At 40.0% G+C, this 20,050-nt stretch overlaps 1 long non-coding RNA gene across 1 annotated transcript in view; it reads right to left on the bottom strand.

The window, feature by feature from the left end:
• The window catches only part of LOC129463523 (uncharacterized), a 29,145-nt gene extending 22,984 nt beyond the window's left edge, over positions 1-6,161 (bottom strand). The window contains exons 1-2 of the long non-coding RNA XR_008651210.2: positions 5,936-6,161; positions 1,067-1,218 (exon numbers count right to left, since the gene is read on the bottom strand). This is a non-coding gene — a long non-coding RNA (uncharacterized lncRNA). The remainder of the gene's footprint in view (positions 1-1,066; positions 1,219-5,935) is intronic.
• Positions 6,162-20,050: the final 13,889 nt, after the last annotated feature.

The following is a 20,050-nucleotide window of genomic DNA, read 5'->3' as shown; positions in this document are numbered from 1 at the left end:
TTCTATTTTTCTATATGTATTTATAAATCTACAATGGGCCATGTCTGTTTTATATACCCCACCGAGTCAAAACTGGCCCATCAGATCCCTACCTACATATACTGGCAGAGTGCAGGAGGCTGGATCCAGGCCTTGGTTTATTCCTACCCAGTTCCTGCCACATGCAGGCCAGAAGACCCAGGAAAGCCACTCAATTTCTCTAACTCCCTTGAGTCAGAGAGTCACATGTTGGGCCCGTGAAATAACTGAAACCACCTAATGCCTCAGGCTGAAAGGACATACTCAGAGGGGCGGGTATATAAGTTCGCAGGTCACTTCACGGACTTCACCAATATTCTCCTATTTATTTTGACAATGTAGCCTCTCTGATGATCTAGAATAGAGTCCTAGCACACATTAAGCCCACAACCTTTCATTTGATTTCATTAATAATGAAATTCTTTCACCTAGTACTCATGTATAGTATTTTTAAAGAGTTTTATTAAGATATAATTCACATACCATAAAATTAACTCATCAAAAGTGTAGAATTTCGTGTTTTTAGTATACCCACTGAGTTGTGCCACTCAAGACCACGTTTTAATTCTATACATTTTTACATCCTGCTCAAAGAAACCCTTTATCCATCAGTACTCAGTTCCCATTCTCACTATCCCACCCACAGCTACTAATCTCCTTTCAGAATTTATATGTACCTATTCATCCTTATTCTACTGCTGAAGCAAATGTGGTAAAATATTTGCATTTGGGAAATTCAAATAAATGACAGATGGAAATTCTTCAAACAATTCTTGCAACTTTACTACAAGCTTTACATTGTTTCAACATGATACCAAAGCCTATTTTGCACTCTGTCACGGTCTTTTCTTATTTTATGTGTTTTAATTTCCAGTCATCTCTTATTCAACAGAGACTGGTTTCAGTTATTTTGAAATATGGATATTATATATTTACATAATTATGTTCTTATACACAGGACATGTAGTCCTTACTAGGTGCTGTAGATCAAATATGGTCACAATTTTCTGCATAACTCCCCTTAAGAGATACAGTCTGTGTCACTGACCATTAGATCTGTTCCCTGTGATTTGCATTCACCAACAGAACCTGGCAGAAGTGACACTGTGGAAGATTCAGAGCCTGGGTCTCAGGAACTTGCAGCTTCTGCCTTCAGTTTCTTAGATTGTCCTGCTGCCAAATACAGAAGCCTGGGCCAGCCTAGTGAATAAATGGAGAAGGATGCAGGGAGAGAAAGGGCTGAGAGAGTGGTGGGAGAAAAGAGAAGAAAGTTCCAGCCCCCAACCAGTTCCCACCACGAGTATGTGAGGCCACCTTAGAATTCCATCCGAGTCTGAATGGCTGGCTGATGCAGTCATATGTGAGCCAAGCAAGATCAGCAGAAACATTATGGTTGTTTTGAGCCACTAAGATTTAGGGTGTTTTGTTCTGTTTTGTTTTTACAAAGCAGTAGGTTTGGAAACTCAACCATTCTTTACTATTATTACTAGTTGTCTGCTTATGTATGGATACGTTGATCCTTCAGCTAGTCTCTTGTCTATTCTGTCTTCTGTGGACACTTTTACCCTTCCCAATCCTGGCGCACCACTGTCAACATCGTATTTGGTCTTCTTTTTCAAGCCCTCTTCTGGAGATCTCTCAAATGAAGAAAACATGTCTTAGACTGGTTTTGAGACAAACAAAAACTTCAGGGAAAAGCATATTTATCTTCAATGAATGCTGATACATCAAAACTGCAGGACAGTAGGCCAGCAGGGCGAATGGGAGCATGCCTCCAGCTGAGTGGTTTCCCACTGTTCAGTTGCTGCTCAGGGAAAAATGTTTCTGGCAACACATTACATATTTATTACATATTTAGCTTTGAAACCTAAAATATGTAATTATATATTTAAATATAATAACTACATATTACATATGTAAATCCTTACATATTTAGCTTTGAAATCCACTGACCATTAGCATCAAAACCAGCCCTGGCCCATCGTAAGTAGTCAACACATATTTGTTAACGGAATCAATAAATGACCTCGCAGTACTAACTAACTCTTTGAATGGCAAGATATTAATCCACAGAGTTGAGCCCTTGAAATCTGAAATAGTCTTTGTCTCACTAAAGCACCTGGATTTTGAAAGCTGGTGCCTTTTTGTTGTTTTTCTGATTTGAATTACTACACACACACACACACACACACAGACACACACACACACATATGAATGTCCAATGGTAAAAATTAAGGAGACTTTTGGGATTCAGGAATTCCCCACCATCTTTACTACTTCTTGGGTTCGTTTCTTTACCAAAACATGATGTGTTTAATTTGGTCATTTAACAGCATGTCTAATTACCCTACATTACTGCAAACCTGTAAATGCAGAGAACAACATAACGGTTTTAAACTTTTGTTTCTGCATGGTTGAAAATTTTGTCTATAGCAAAAATAATAACAAATGCAACAAAAGGATGGAGTTAGTGTTGCACACTGTTTATGGAATATCTGCAGAGATAGTAGATAGAGAGCAATTATAAAAATAGTTGGAACAGAGGCACTGGTTCTCCACTCCACCATTCTTTACTATTATTATGGTATCTGTATGCATAGTGTCTCTGCCTGCTAACAGACCACAACCAATCCATTCTGTATAATAAAACAGAATGGTCTGGAGCTTTATTTTATGAACCAATAATCTGTGTCTTACATTTCCCTTTTTCTGATTATCAGGCTAAGTATTACAGATATTTTTCCATTGATTAAGGAGAAAAAAGAAACAAATTGAAAATAAATCCTTCTAACTGGCTCTTTCAGTGGTCCCCCTGCTGCTGTTCCGCAGCAGTGCGTTGGGCTTGCCAGCTGCCACACTGAAACCTCTGGCCACCTGTGGGGATCAGGAAGCCTTTTGAGTCACTGCTATTTTTCAGGAATAATTCTACATGAAGATGGAGTCCAAGAGAGGCTTTATGCTGCATATATTTAATATTTATTCTTTCCTTTCTGTTATAAACAAGAGTAAGAAACAGCTTCTACTAGAAGTAAAGAAGAAGAATTTTTTAAGTACTCATTGTATCAGTGCCCACAATACACACCCTAAATATTGAGGACTTTTGTTTTTCATAATTATAAGGCTAAAACCGAAATACAATCAATATAGGTATAAAGTACATTATATTTTTTTAATCTAATCTCCATGCTTAGAATGGCACCAAGGAAATAAAGGGCCCTTAATAAATATTTATTTATTAAATAAGTGCAGATAATTCAGTAACTTATTTAAAGAGTAAGCATTTAAGAGAGAATGCTGAGTAACTATGACCAGCCCACAAATGATTGGCTAATTAATCACAGTTGTATTAAGCCATTAACTGACACATTTTAGATAATTTCCAAAGACACCAAAACCCAATGTCTTAGGCCCAGGATTTTTGTTTGTTTCTTTGAGATCAAGCCTTCGTGTTTGCCAACCTTTAGGTCATGATTTTGCATTCCTTGTGAGTTTTTGTTTGCTACAGTATTTTTGTGTTTACTTTGTATCATGACTACATTTACTGCACACAGCTGAAATAAAACACTCAATGGAAGGCTTGACAGCTGAATGGAGGGGTGCATGCTGGCTGTTGTCTTAGTCTGTTGGCTGCCCTAACAAACTACCACAGACTGGATGGCTTACACAGAAACTTATTCCTCACAGTTCTGGAAGTTGGGAAGCCCACAGTCCAAGTTCCAGCTGATCCGTGTCCAGCCAGGGTTCTCTTTTGGGCTTTAAGATGGCCACCTGCTTGCTGCATCCTCACATGGTCTCTCTTTGGAGCACTCACAGTAAGAGACAGCGAGCTCTCTGATGTCTCATCTTATAAGGAAATTAATTCTACCTGATAAGGACCCCACTCTTATGGACTCATTTAATCTTAACTATTTCCTTAGATGCCCCAGCTCTAAAGACAGCCACACTGGGGGTTAGCGCTTCGGCATATGAATTTGGGAGGACACAAACATTCAGTCCATAACATTCCATCTCCGACCTCCAGAAATTCATGTTCTCATTGTGTGCAAATATCATCCTGACAGCCCTGAATGTTTTAACTCATTCCAGCATCAACCCTAAAGTCCGAAGTCCAAAGTCTCATCTAAACTCACCTAAATCAGACACGGGTGAGATTCAAGGTATGATTCATCATGAGGTAGAATGCCTCTTGTATTAGTCCTTTTTCACACTGCTGATAAAGAAATACCCAAGAGTGGGTGATTTATAAAGAAAAAGAGATTTGATGGACTCCAGTTCCGCGTGGCTGGGGAGGCCTCACAATCATGGTGGAAGGCGAAAAGCATGACTTACATGGTGGCAGACAATGGAGAAAATGAGAACCAAGTCAAAGGGCTTTCCTCTTATAAAACTATCAGATCTCCTGAGACTTACTCACTACCATGAAAGCAACATGGAGAAAACTGCCCCCATGATTCAATGATCTCCCACTGGGTCCTACCCACAACATGTAGGAATTATCGGAGCTACAATTCAAGATGAGATTTGGGTGGGGACACAGCCAAACCCTATCACCTCTCTACCTGTGAACATGTGAAAACAGACAAGTATGTGCTTCCAAAATATAATGGCTAGACAGGAACAGCATGGACATTCCTATTCCAAAGGAAAAAACAGGAAAGAAGAAAGAGGTGATGGATCCCATGCAAGCCCAAAACCTAGCAGGTAAATTCCAATAGATCTGAAGACAAGAATAAACTTTGGATCAATGCTTCTTCTTCCAGGCCCACTGAGATGGCAGCATCACCCCCATAGTTCTGCAGGGAAGACCTGCTCCTTCAGCTGTGGTGGCCCTGCCTTTGAGACTTTGCCAGGTGGTTCTGCCTATAAGGACTTGGGTGACAGCAGCCAAGCCCATTGAAACAGAGGTGATAGCTCCCTCTTTGAAACTGAGGAGGAAGCCCTAATAACCTCTGAATCACCTTCAGGGACATTCTTTTCTTTTCTTTTTCTTAAAGGATGAAGCATGTTCACAGCTCAAAGCTTTATGGTCTCCTTCTGTAGATTTCAGAAATCTTGTAGCCTTCTTCCATTGTGTCATGCTTTCTTAGGTTCCTTTACTTCAAACTGGCAGTGTCTCTGCAGGGATAATCCCATCTCTACTTCTGGCTTCTGCTGAAGTGGTTGATTCCATTTGTGGTTTACAGAAACGTGAATCTTATTAAGTAGTTTTTCATCTACACCGGTAGTGTTCTCTTTGGAACATGTTTTCTCCTTTTTTGCAATATGGATAGTCTGGGAATTTTCTAAATCATCAAGTTCTGGTTCCTTTTTGCTGAATACTTTCTTCAATTTACCTCTCTCCTCTCATTTCTTACTCCTAATGTAAGGAAAACCGAATATGCTTCCTCAATATTTTTCTTAGAAATCTCCTCAGCTAAATATCCAATTTCATCACTCTCAAAGTCCACCTTCCACAAAATGCCAGGACACATTTTAGCCAAGGTGCTTGCCACTTTATAACAAGGATCATCCTTACTCCAGTTTTCAATAACCTGTTCCTTATTTCCACCTGAGACCATACTAGAATGACCATTCCCATCCATATTTCTACCAACAATCTGTTTATGACGATATATGCATTCTCAAGAAGATGAAGACTTTCTCTCCAGGTCTTCTATTTTCTTGCTGTCCTCCCCAGAGTCACCTTTAATGTACACATTTCCACCAATAGTCCCTTCATGGTAATCTAGGCTTTTTCTGGTATGTACCCCAAAACTCCTCTAGCCTTTACACATTGCTCAGTTCTAAAGCTGCTTCCTCATTTTCAGGTGTTCATTACAGAAACACCCAGCTTTTTAGTATTAAAATCTATCTGTTCAGGCTGCCATATAAAATACCACAGACTAGGTTGCTTAAACAATAGAAATATATTTCTCACAGTTCTGAAGAGTGAGTAGTCCAAGATCAGTGTTCTGGCCAATGTGATTTCTGGTGAGGGCTTGCTTCCTTGCTTGCAGACAGCTGCCTTCCCACTGTGTCCTCCCATGACTTTTATTTGGTACGTGCATAAATACAAAGAGAGAAGCAGGGTAGGGGGAAAGAGCGAGGGGGGGGGAGAGAGAGAGAGAGAGAGAGAGAGAGAGAGATGCCTGCACAAGCACAAGCTCTCTCTGTTAAGGATACAAATTCTATCAGATCAGAATTCTACCCTTATGATCTCATTTAACCTTAGTTACTTCCTTAAAGGACCCATATCCAAATACAGCCACACTGGGGTTAAGGCTCTAACATATGAAATTTTGTGGGACCCTAAATTCAATCTTTAACAATGGGAAAATTGAAGACAGGACATTAGAACTTACCCAGTCTGAGCAACAGAGAGAAAATAGACTGAAAATAAGCAAGAGAGCATCAGAGACCAATATGACTTTAACAAAATATACATTTATGTCATAAAATCCCAGCAGAGAAGAGAAAATAGGTGGAGCTAAAAAAGTACTTTAAAAAATAATGGCTGGAAGCTTCTCAAATGTAGTGAAAGACATAAAACCACAGATTCAAGGGGCCGAGTGAAACAGAAACAAGATAAAATCAAAGAAATTCATACTAAGACTCATCATAGCCAAACATCTGGAAACTAAAGAAAAAGAAAAAAATATTAAAATTAGTGAGAGAGCAATGACACCTTAACCACAGGGAAAGGGCTAATAAAATGACAGTGTATTTCTTACCAGGAACAATAAATGCCAAAAGAAAGTGGCACGTTTTTCACAGGCTGAAAGAAAACAACTGTCAACTCAACAATTTCATATCCAGTGAAAGTATCCTTCAGGAATGAAGGGGCATCAAGACATTATCAGTTCAAAAAAATAAAGAGATTATTTATTTTCAGAATACTTAACATGAAAGAATGGCTCCAGGAAAAAGAAAAAAAATTATAATAAATCAAAATATAGAGATACAATACAATGATAAAAGTGTCAATCCACCAAGAAAGATATAAAAATCCTAAACATGTATTTTCCAGACAACAGAGCTGCAAAATATTTAAAGTGAAAACTGATGGAACTGAAAGAAAAAAAAAAACAGACAACTTCACAATCAAATACCCACTTATGATAAAAACTCTCAAAAAATAGTCAAGAAAGGACTTCCTCCACTTGACAAAAAACATTTACAAAATAACTACAGATATCATTATACTTAATTAGGAAACACTGAATGATTTTCTCCTAAGATCTATATCAAGGCACAGATATCGGCTCTCACTACTTTCACTCAACATATACAGAAAGGTCTAGCCAGTGCAATTAAACAAGAAAAATAAATAAAGTGCATACAAATCTAAAGGAAAGAAATAAAACTATCCCCATTTGTAGATTGCATGATTATAGATGTAGAGTAATCCCCAAATACCTGTAAAAATATTACTAGAACTAATTTAGAGCTTACCAATGTCATAGAATATAAGATAAACATACAAAATTCAACTGTATTTTAATATACTAGCAACAAGTACAGGTACACTGAAGTTAAAAACACAATACCATTTATGATCATTACAAAAACTTGAAATGATCCAGATATCCCTCAATAGGTGAAGAGTTAAACTTTGATATGTCCATACTTTGGAATACTACTTAGCAATAAAAAAGGATAAACTATTGATATATACAACATGGATGAATCTCTTGAGACTTACGCTGAGTGAAAAAAGAAGTCCCAAGTGTTTATATGTAGTATAATTCCATTTATATAAGATTCTTCAAATGACATAATTATACAAACAGAAAAGATTAGTGGCTGCCAAATTTAAGGAGGGGATATGTGGGGCAGAAGAAGAAAAAGCAATATGAGAGATCTTTGTGATGATAAAAATTGTATCTGTCAGGGTTCTCTAGGGATGGAACTAATAGGATATATGTATATATATGAAAGAGAGTCTCTTAAGGAGAAGTGACTCACACCATCATAAGGTAAAGCCCTACGATAGGCCATCTCTGCAAACTGAGGAGGTAGGAAGCCAGCAGTGGCTCAGTCCAAGTCCCAAAACCTCAATAGTAGGGAATCCAACAGTGCAGCCTTTAGTCTGTGTCTGAAGGGCTGAGAGTCCCTGTTAAACCACTGGTGTAAGTCCAAGAATCCAAAAGCTGAAGAGCTTGGAGTCCGATGTTTGAGGGCAGGAAGTATTCAGCACAAGGGAAAGACGAAGGCCAGAAGACTCAGCAAGTCAGCTAATTCCACCTTCTTCTGCCTGCTTTTTCTAGCTGTGCTGGCAGCCAATGGGATTGTGCCCACCCAGATTGAGGGTGAGTCTGCCTCTCCCAGTCCACTGACCCAAATGTGAATCTTCTCTGGCAACACCCTCACAGACACACCCAGAAACAATACTTTGCATCCTTCAATCCAATCAAGTTGACACTTAATATTAACCATCACAGAAATGTACCATGTTGTGACTTTACTAATGTCGATATCCTGGTTGTGATATTGTCCAATGTTATACAAGATGTTACCATTGGAAGAAACTAGATAAATGGGTGCATAAGATCTCTCTGTGTTATTTGGTACAACTAAATGTAAATCTATAATTATATGTAAACAAAAATCTCATTAAGAATAAACATTTATCATCCTTGCACTTCTGGATGAGATGGAGTACAGGGATACAACCTCCCACTACAGACAATCTCCAGCAGACAAAATATGTGAAGCCATGGTTAGCAAGGCAATAGGTATCAGACAAGTGGATAGTGATCCATAAAAGTAGAAAAATAAAGTGAATCCTATGACTGTCCTATTTCACCGCCTTGAGAGGGTTTATAAGCCATATGGAAGGGAGTAGTAGACAGGAGGGGCTCCTGCAGACTCCCTGAGGTGAGAAGACCGGGATAAGAGTCTTGGAAGGAGAAGGTGCTTGAGTTCACAGGTTGGGGTAACACAGAAGAGGAAGCTGCACAGCATCTTTCCCAGGGTCCCCAGGGAGCATTCAGTGGCGTCCCTTACCACCACACGCATGCCAGGAAACTCCCTGGGGCCAGAGAAAGAGCCACCCAGAAGGAACAGTAGTCACAGTGCTGAGGATAGTGTCTCTTTCCACGGGTAGACGGGAAAAACTCCACATTCACCAGCAGCCTGTAGACTGTGCCAAAGTGTCTGGCTGCAGGGTCGGGAATAATTTGCACTAAACTGAGCAATGCCCTGAAAAAAAAAAGTAAATAAAAGTGTAAAAAATTTAAACTGTTTCCAAGTAACTGGACTGCTTTCCAGAATAAAGTTCAAAGATATTTATAGGAGTTAAAAAAAAATCAAGCACACAAGTTAAAATTTACAAACGTGGGCATCCAATAAAAAATTACCAGGCATGTAAAGAAATAGGAAAATGACTCATAATAAGGACTAAATTCTTCCATCCGTCCATCCATCCATCCATCCATCCATCCATCCATCCTTCAAAATTGACCCAGCCCTGACACAAATGTGAGAATTGGCAGAAAATTACATCAAAACAGTTATAACTGTATTTCCATATTTCAAAAAGTCAAGTGAAGACAGGGAAGACATAAAAAAGACCCCAATCAACTTCTAGGGATGAAAATTACGGTATAGGACATGTAAAATTTCCTGGACAGAATAAAAGTGAATTAGACCTTGCAGAAAGAGAAATTAGTGAATGTGAAGACTTAGAAATAGAAATGATCCAGAATGAAACACAGAGTGAAAAATGAATTTTTAAAAATCAGCAAAGCAGGAGTGAGCTGTGGGACAACTTTAAATCACCCTAAAATGAGTAATTCGAGTCCCTGAAGAGTAAGGAGGGACTAGAAAATATATTTGAAGAAATAATGGCTAGAATGTATCCAAATTTAATGAAAATCACACCCGTACTTCCAAGAGTCTAAAATCCCCCTAAGCATTAGAAACATAAAGGAAACACCACCAAGGAATATCAAAATCAAATCTCCCAAAAGCAGTGATAAAGAGAAAATCATGAAAGCAGAAAGATCAGTCTGACATCATATCATACATTGATGTTTCTGTCCGTTATCCGACCCTGGCTCTTGCAAGTAAGTGTGTAAGTCACCTATTTCTGCATAGCAAACTACCACCAAAGTCTGCAACCTTAGATAGCAAACATGCATCCCCTCAGCATTACTGTGGGGCAGGGATCTGGAGCGGCTCAGCCAGGTGCCCCTAGCTGGGGGTCTCCATCAGACTGTAATAAAGTTATTGGCCAAGGGCAGGCAGCTACATCGGGCTCATTCAATGTGTCCGGCCCCAAGTCCACTCATTGGATGTTGGTCCTTGATGGTCCTTGGGGGTATCGCTTTCTCCCACTGTGGGCCTCTCTCAGGCAGCTCACAATATGGCAGGTCTTCTTGCAGAGCAAATGAGACAGAGGGAAGAGATAGGGCCCAAGAAAGAAGCCACAGTCTCCTGGTAACCTAATGTGGAAAATGACATTCCGGAATTCTTGTCAAATTCTGTTAGAAAACAGTCATTAGGTCCATTCCATGTGCACAAAAGGAGGAGGAGATTACACAAGGGTGTGAATGCCAGCAGGAATTACTGGGACCATGGTGGTGGTGTGTATCACAGCAAGCTCCCTGGGCTCCAGCACTCTTGTTTACCACTGTATTCCCAGCTCCTCCATGGTGGCCAGCATCTAGTAGACACTGAAGTATTGGGATGGGTGAAAATACAAATGAATGGTCTGCTAGCCTGGAAATGCATAGTACAATTATCTGAACCAAAACAACAACTTTGATGTTATGATTCAGTGCCATTTGCATTACTAATCAATAACTTGGGACAATTGGTGGTACACGTGTCTACAGTACCCTTTATTTCAGAATGCAAGGGTTTAACTCCACCTGAGGTACTGAGCAGATGTGCCAAGTTCTAATTTCACTTTTTAAACAATGTAATTAAATAGATTTTTTCATTAGATCATTAGATAGTGGCTTGTGTTTTTATGAAGCAAGAAACAACAAGAAAATTCTTCTCATAGCCATAGAATGGGAGATTTAACTTTGATAATTCCTTCAGCATTTCATAAACTGCTTGTATTTATGTAGTAATGAAAAAATACAAATCCACACATATTTCACTGCAGGAGAAATAAATGAAGCCCAGTCTGGGGATACTTGTCTTTAATCATGAAATGTGCAACATTTGGCTGCAGTGAATTCGCCATTTGTCTCACTAATGAAAATCCTCAAGGGTGCTGAGGGCCCCGCAGACAAATCCTCAGGGCTCTGTCTGTGCCCTCCAGGGACTTGGGCGTGAGTTAACTGTAGAGATGAGAAGATTTGAGGATACTGATTCTAGATCATGTCTCTGTCAGGGAAGCCCTAACTTACACGATTCTCTTTATCCTAAAATGCCCCCATAAAGACAAACATCAGAAATACTGCACATTTCCAGCCACACAGCACCAAATAAGAGACAGCGATGTTTCATTGTCTTGTGATTTATCTTCAGGTCTGTTAGAGGCATTGTGGACTCAGTCCACTTTCCTGGATCCAGAGGTTCCTGTGTTCTTAATATGCTTTCTGTACCTGTCTCTGGGTTTCCTTGAATTAGGTGTTACTGCCTAAAACAACAGGAGAAAAAAAGTATCAGACTATTCAGATGTGCAAACAAACACTCACGGGGGATCATTTTTATCACATAAATATGGCCATTTTTGTTAACCTGGTCCACATGTTATTATTGCGAATTATTCATCAGAGTAGATCAGTCCTACGTGGAGGCTATTAGTATTTGATAGTCTCGCTGAAAAGGCAGCAGAGGCGCTAATCTTTTCAGCTGTGCATGACTCATGCTCGTTTACTATGCTAATCTTGTAGGTCTTTTAAACACTCACATCCCCACCAGCTAGCATAGTATTTTCAGATCAATGTAACCAGATTTATTCTCTGACCTCATCACTCAGCTGGTGCAGGGAGATGGTTACCAGCAGTATTACATCCCATTTTATCTGTAATCTTGTATCTTATAAGGAATTTTACATTTTTCATGTTTTCCTTATATTTCAAAAAGATGCCATTATTTAAAATATAATTATATGTAAAATACAGTAAGAGTAGGCTGGGCGCAGTGGCTCACACCTGGAATCCCAGCACTTTGGGAAGCCCAGGTGGGAGGATCCCTTGAGGCCAGGAGTTTGAGACCAGCTTGGATAACATAGTGAGACTCTGTCTCTACAAAAACAATTAAAAAAAAGAAAATAAAATTATCTGGGTGTGTTGGCACACCTGTAGTCTCAGCTATTCTGGAGGCTGAAGATCACTTGAGCCTAGGAGGTTGAGGCTGCAGTGAGCCGCGATGACACCACTGCACTCAGCCTGAATGACAGAGCAAGACCTTGTCTCAAAAAAAAAGAAAAAAGTAAGAGTAGAGGTATTTAAGAAAGTCATTTAAGGGTGCTAAATACAATTACGTACAAATGAGAAGCTGAGTTTACTTTCTTAATGTTGACATCCTAGAAATAAAAGAGCACATAATAAAAAAATACTAAAATTCTAATACATTTTATATTTGTGTTAAAAAATAAAAACAAGACAATAAAAACAGAAGTATAGGAGAATATACAGGTGGATTGTCCTTATCTAAAATGCTTGGTGTATAGTCAGCATTCTCTAGAGGGACAGGACTAACAGCATAGTTGTATATATGAAGGGGAGTTTATTAGGATAATTGACTCACACGATCACAAGGTGAAGTCCCACAATAGGCCGTCTGCAAGTTGAAGGGCAAGGAAGGTAATCCGAGTCCCCAAACCTCAAAAGTAGGGAAGCCGACAGCGCAGCCTTCAGTCTGTGGCCGAAGGCCTGAAAGCCCCTGGCAAATAACTGGTGTAAGTCCAAGAGTCCAAAAGCTGAAGAACTTGGACTTTGATGTTCCAGGGCAGGAAGCATTGAACATGAGAGAAAGGTGAAGGCCAGAAGACTCAGCAAATCAAGTCCTTCCAACTTCTGCCTGCTTTATTCTAGCCATGCCAATAGCTGATTAGATGGTGCCCACCCAAATTGAGAGTGGGTCTGTCTCTCCCAGTCCACTGATTCAAAAGTTAATCTCCTTTGGCAACACTCTCACAGACACGCCCAGGAATTAGACTTTGCATCCTTCAATCCAATCAAGTTGGCACTCAATATTAACTGTAACAGTTGGGACCAGAAGAGTTTCAGATTTTGGATTTTTTTTAAAATTTTGAGATATTTGCATATACATAATGTATCTTAAGGAAGGGGCCCAAGTCTAAATACAAAATTCATTTATGTTTTATACACACCTTATACACACAACCTGAAAGTAATTTTATATAATATTTTAAATAATTCTATGCATGAAATAAAGTATTAACTGTGATTTGACTGCATCAGATCACATGAGGGTGAAGTGTGAAATTTTCCACATGTAATGTCATGTTGAAGCTCAAAAAGTTTTAAATTTTGGAGTATTTTGGATTTTGGACTTTCAGATTAAGAATGCTCAACCTACATATCTGATCTGGAAATCAAAGTCATTTTCAAACCCAAATCAATACAAAATACAAAGAAAAAATAAATATAAATTTGAATTTAAACATGTTAAAATAATCACAAAGCTAACTTTAACAATTGTAAATGAAGGAAATGATTGCAACAAATATATAAGAAGGAGGCCAGGCACGGTGGCTCACGCCTGTAATCCCAGCACTTTGGGAGGCCGAGGTGGGCGGATCACGAGGTCAGGAGATCGAGACCATCCTGACTAACACGGTGAAACCCCATCTCTACTAAAAATACAAAAAATTAGCCGGGCGTGGTGGTGGGCGCCTGTAGTCCCAGCTACTTGGGAGGCTGAGGCAGGAGAATGGCATGAACCCGGGAGGCGGAGCTTGCAGTGAGCCGAGATTGCGCCACTGCACTCCAGCCTGGACGACAGCAAGACTCTGTCTCAAAAAAAAAAATAAATAAATAAATTAAAAAAAAAGGAGTAATAAACTATTGTAGAAACAGCCCATGTAAGTAGATAAGAAAAAAATGCTAAAATTCAATAGGAACTTAATTAAAACCTGACTATTAGAAAAGAAGAATTACAGATGATTAATAAAACTATTAAAATTATTCCACTTAATAACCAAAAAAAGCAAAATTAAAACAAAAATATGATTTTTCAGTTTAAGAGATTAGTAATTTTTTCTTCAATAGTAATATGCAATTCTGGAAAGAATGGAATAAAATGAGCTCTCTGACATACTTATTGAAAAATCAGTCATTTTGAGAGATGGCAACGTAACGCTTTCTTTCTCTCTCTTAAAATGTTTGTTACCTCTTGGAAAGTATTTGTGTTAGTCTGTTTTCACACTGCTGTCAAGAACTGCCCGAGCCTGGATAAGTTATAAAGGAAAGAAGTTTAACCCTAAAATTGACCCCTTTCTTCTTGGACTGAAACTGCCTTTGTAAGACTAATGAAAGGCCACAAGATGAGGATTATGGGAGAGGCCCAAACTCTGCTAAAACATAGGTGTAGTTAAACGATAATAAGCTGTGGTTCCAGAATTCACAAGATTTTTAACTTTCCTTAATTGTTCCTATAGATAACATCATGATTGTCAAAATTTAAAATTGGTCTTTGAGATGGTTTTCAGATTTTTGCATTCTGGTGATCGACTGACTCCACCAGGATCCGTGAATCATGACTCAGCTGGTCCCATGGCCCCCAGCCAGAGGCTGACTCAGCAACCAGGAACAATTTTCCACACCTCTATGATTTCATCCGCAACCAATCAGCATCAATTCTCTAACTCCCTGACCACCAAATTATCCATAAACCCCCTAGCCTCTGAGTTTTTGGGAAGGCTGATTTGAGTAATAGTCTCCCATCCTTCCACTTGGCTAGCCCTGAATTTACTACAGTCTCTACTGCAATACCACAGTCTTGGTTAATTGGTTTGATCTGTGCATTGGGCAAAAATAATCCATCAGATGATTAGAAACGTATCCTACAATAAATTTAAAAGAATATTAAGTGTATTAGAGATCATATTGGTAACTATTATTAAACTTACCGAGATTATAGTATTATTTATTCCTGTTCTTCTCTGGTGTAGATTCTATACACCGCTAGGATTCTGTTACACTTACCATGCCCAAAATAAATGAAAATATCTTTTCAGGCCAGCCATGGTTGCCAGATCTGAGTTATCAATGAAATATTTTTGCTAGAAAAATAGGACCTGCTTGTGCAGGAAAAGCACAAGCATTAATAACAAATTTTACTTATGGTATCATAGAATCTCTCATGACTTTCTACTTTTATCCCCTAGAATTTGATGTTTTACAGACTTTGTGTTTTTCTTGAAGCTCAGATGTTCAAGTTTATATGAACTGTCATTATGTAAGATATTACGATGGCATTATGATAACATACCTAGTCTGTTCACAGCATTTAAACATGTCTTTTTTCTATTATAAGGACTTATCTAGAGTTTTCATCATTTTGAATCATCTTGTCACTTACAAGTAACATTTGGAAACATACCTCTCTGTTGTTATTACCATGTGACCCATGGCTGTGGGTCGGTCAGTTCTTCTGTCCTTTTCTAGAACTCCTTGCCTTACTTAAAGTTTGCTGTATTAGCTCTCAGGCATGGTAGAAACAAATAAATGTCTACGTTTTATGAGCAGATATGTAACTAATTAAAAATGCTTACAACTACTCTCTTGGACTTTTAAAATTTAATTTAAAGCACCAGTTTCTCCCACTCATGTAGGGGCCTCCTTTTTTCATTATAGCTTCCAGCAGCTCACTGAGTACTCTGGAAGCCCTGATGTAGAAGCAGCTGAAGGACCCTGACAGCCTCCGCTGCTGTCTTGTTTTTCACAGGGAACTCCTAGCAGTCACCCTCCAAACCATGATTCATCTGGAGAGATAAGCTAAGGCAGGGCTGCTCCCTGTGGCTTTGTGGGACTCCTTCCGTCTGTGCTGCACAGCACAGATCCAATGATTTTCATACCTGGCCTCGTTGCATCTGGCTCTCCAAGGCACAGATCTTTAAGTAATTTCTAATGAAGATTTTCTTTGTTTTTCAGCATAGGGTTCACCACTCCTGGAAGTGTCCTCAATCAGGCAACAAAGGTCTGAGCTCTCTGATGCCTCTCCATGAGTGTCTACCTTAGGGTTTAGGGGGACACGCTGATATCCAATTCAAAAGGCAAGAGATGGCTATCTATTATCCACAATATATTTTTCACCCGTCACCCTTCATTCGGTATTGATCATTGTCTCTCAAAACCATGTGGTATTTCCTGGGGCTTTTCCTCATCACGGCTGTTAGAACCATCTCATCCTCCCCTAAATGCGTGTGCTCAGGATCCTGGGAGCGCCCTTCTCAGCCTGTCAGGTACGATGCCGACTGGCTGCCCTGGAGAGCAGGGGGGGCCCTGCGCTGATCGATAGGCTCACACTAATGAGCTGCGTGACCTTGAGTGAGTCACTTGACACTCCCAGCATTTTGCAGTCTGCAGATTGAGCCAACTGGACAGGGCCATTGGGTTGCAAGAGTCAATTTTTTGAATAAAATTTTATGTGAAACTCTGATCCAGATCATCTGTGCTGAGCTCTGATGACGAGCTCCTGGGCTGCTGAGCGCTATCTGCATTTGCAAAAGGCAAACACACAAACAAACAAACAAACAAGAAACAAGTAGGGAGTGCTGGCCAACATCCCACTTTTCTCACTGGACATGCAACACTCTGTTTTCTGCTCTCTTGCAGTTCAGCAGAGACCAGAGACTAAGTTCTTGCCAGGCTCAGCCACACAGATGCCTTTGTCAGGGAGTATGCACCAGGGTGAAGGCCGCAGAGCTGGTCTGTGGAGCCCAGCTTGGCTGCAGACAGCGGTAGCACTACTGTCTCTGGCTTCCAGGAGGGTAGTACCAGGGATGCTATGGTGGAGGGAGGTTTCCGGGCTGAGAACTGCCACAGTGTTCCAAGCTGTCTCATGAGTTTTCATGGTGATGGCTGTGCTATCCTCAATGGATGTCTTATGAGACAGCATTTTGGCCATCTGACTTCCCCTGATTCTGTCCATTTTAAAATCTTGTTTCAAGTCTTTCTTAGAATTCAGCAAGCTGGCTAATCCTCCCCCCAAAAATCATTTTCTACTTCAGAGTGAGGTTTTGCTGCTCGCAAAATAAATAAATAAAAATTAAAAAGAAAAGAAAAGGTAAAAAAAAAAAAAAAGCATATTAAAAGAGGTTGTTAATGGCAAGAGACATTGTGATTGTAGAGGACACAAAATGATTTGAAACTCCCACCCAAACACAGGAAATCACTGTTATCAGAGACTAGGGAGAAGGCCGGCTTCATGGCAGATGACTTGCATTAGAACAGCCAGTGCCTCAGAGGCGAATGTCTGTGTTTATGGACCAGGTTTGAGGGGGACAGCTGCCATGGAGGGAGGCCAGAGGAGTGGTGGAGGCAGGCGTCAGAGGTGGGAGATGAAGATGGAGCAACTCTATAGAAACCCCACTCTCCTTAGGACACATTTTACACGCTGCCAGATAACTCTCAAGTCTATTTCAGCTTCAAAATACTATACATCTAAAATATACGTATTTAAGCATAGTATGAGGCCTTCATCGGACATTTGAGCATAAGAACTTCACCAATAACCTGAACACAACAACGCTGACCTCGTTCTCCTTTCAACAGCTGTCATGTGCTGTTTCTAGCACGCATAAGCTAGATAATCTTTCTACTCATGCTGTGGACTCTTTAAGGGTAAAAACTGTGTCCCCCCTTTTTTTTCCCATTTCCTTCAGCATTTGCATTAGGGTCGCTGTATCAGAGAACCACCAACAGTCTGGATGAAAACAACAGAAACGTTTTCTCTAACAGTTCTGGAGGCTGGATGTCCAACACGCAGGCGTGGCAGGCCATGCTCTTCTGAGGCTCAGAGTGGAGTCCGGGCTCACTTTTCCCAGTTCTGGGGCAAGGGGGTGTGGGAGTGAGGTGGACAACCTCTGGTATTTTTTGCCTTGTAGCCGCTTCACTCCAATCTTTGTCTCTGTTGTCACATGGCCTCTTTCTCCCTGTGTCTGTCTCTGTGTCTCTCCTCATCTTCTTATAAAGACATCAGTTACACTGTAGTAGTGCCCACCTTCTATCCTCAGTATGACCTAATCTCGACTCCATTGCATCAGCCAGGAGCCTATTTCCAGGTGAGGTCATACATTCACAGGACACAGTGGGTAGCACTTGGATTTATCATTTAATGGGGACTAATTCAACCAATAACCTTGCCTGATCCAGGAAAACAAACATAACTATGCATTGCTGAGCACATATTCAGTGTGTTTCTCTTCTGTTCTCTCTTCACTTCTGAATACATCAGCAGCCCAGGTTTCTTTCTTCTCCTACCTATATCTTTCCATGCATCTTTAACTTGGAAATTAAAATACTTTTCCCATCTGCAATAATCACATCCATTTCATTCTTGAGAAAAAGCGCAAGGGAATTTTTGCAGCCAGTGGTGCTTTTTTGCTTTTTCCACCACCATGAGAAAGGCCAGGTCTCTGATCTCAGCATCGTTCCTCCAATCAGGCCTCTTCCTCCCCTTATTCTGGAAATAGGACTGCACAAAACAAGGGGTGAGGTGGGTGTGTCTTATGAGAGTACCTCCTGGACTAGTCAATTCATTTTGTTTTCTTCTACCTTGGCTCATCTGAGCCCATCACTTCGCTCCTTACATGGTAGAGGGAAAAACCTCTGGAGAGGAGTTCAAACGGGAGCACTGACGGGAAGGAAAAACGATGCCTTAACTCTGCTGCAAAATAACCCCTGTCCCTGTAATGGATCCTGCTCTCAGCCAAGCTCTGACACACAGCTCTGTGGATGGATGACTCGGCAGCCGCAACATACATCGGCTTGTCTGGCTGCAGACAAGAGGCATGTTTGATTTGTGTGTTTGCTGAAGCTCAGTAACAGGCAGAATCTTTTCTCTACCCTTGGAATAGACACAGAGGAATCCACTAACTTACGGAAAGAGAAAATCCACCCTGTTAACAAATTTAGGTTTTCCCCATAGCCCTCCCATTTCTCCGGCCTCTGAGGTGCTATTTGGAAAGACTTATAGATTAGCATCTGGGAAGCTTTCCAAACTGCTTGTAAAATGAATAGAAAGAAGGAAAAGATAACAAGCCACATTAGGCTGCTTTTCATCTCTTTAACCACAACACTGTCTGTGGTGAGCTGAGATCAAGCCATGTTTTCTAGGGTTTCTCGTAGAAGATTAGATTTCTAGTCCGTACATTTGCTCGGGTCTAAACGCTCACCTGTTTCCACTCCTGGCTGTGTACAGCAGAAGCTCTAACTCATTTGTCTGCAATAACAGGGGGTGAGTGTGCATGATGGGAGTGTCTCCCCAGCCTCAATATATTCCTGCTTCTTGGACAGAGATTTTTGCTCAGAGTAAGAATGCATGGTCATCTCAAGTCTAAATGCCCCACAGTTGCTAACAACATATTTCATGGAGGGTCCCCATCCCTAAAAGCAATAATTAATTAACTATACATCTGACTTATTAACAAGTCTTCACAAAAGATGCTGTGAACAGAATCCATGTAAACTCTGACTGCTATAAGCATTATGGCAGATTCCATTATTTCAAAGTTTACTATGTGCCAGGCATGATGGTAAATAATTGACAACCATTATCTCATTAGATCTTTCCCAAATGCCCATGAAAGAGGGACTATTATCTCTGTTTTTCAGATAAGGAAACTGCAAATTAGAAAGATTAAGTAATTTTCACAAAATCACAGAGATTAAACTATGGAACATTTGAGATATGAAATTAGGACTTCAGTCTCCCAAATCCTTATTATAATTACTATGCTATGCTGAACAATCAAGGGGCAGAAAAACGGAAATATGGAATGGAAAGCAGGAAAAAGCAAAAGCTTAAATATTAATTAGCAGGAGACTCAAAATAAGAAAATAAATGCTGGCATGCAAATCAAATGATAAAAATTGGAAAGAATTAGAGGACAAAAGTTTCC

Source organism: Symphalangus syndactylus, chromosome 2, assembly GCF_028878055.3.
Source record: "Symphalangus syndactylus isolate Jambi chromosome 2, NHGRI_mSymSyn1-v2.1_pri, whole genome shotgun sequence".
In the NCBI taxonomy this organism is placed as follows: Eukaryota; Metazoa; Chordata; class Mammalia; order Primates; family Hylobatidae; genus Symphalangus; species Symphalangus syndactylus.
This window is presented reverse-complemented; position numbering and strand designations above follow the sequence as displayed.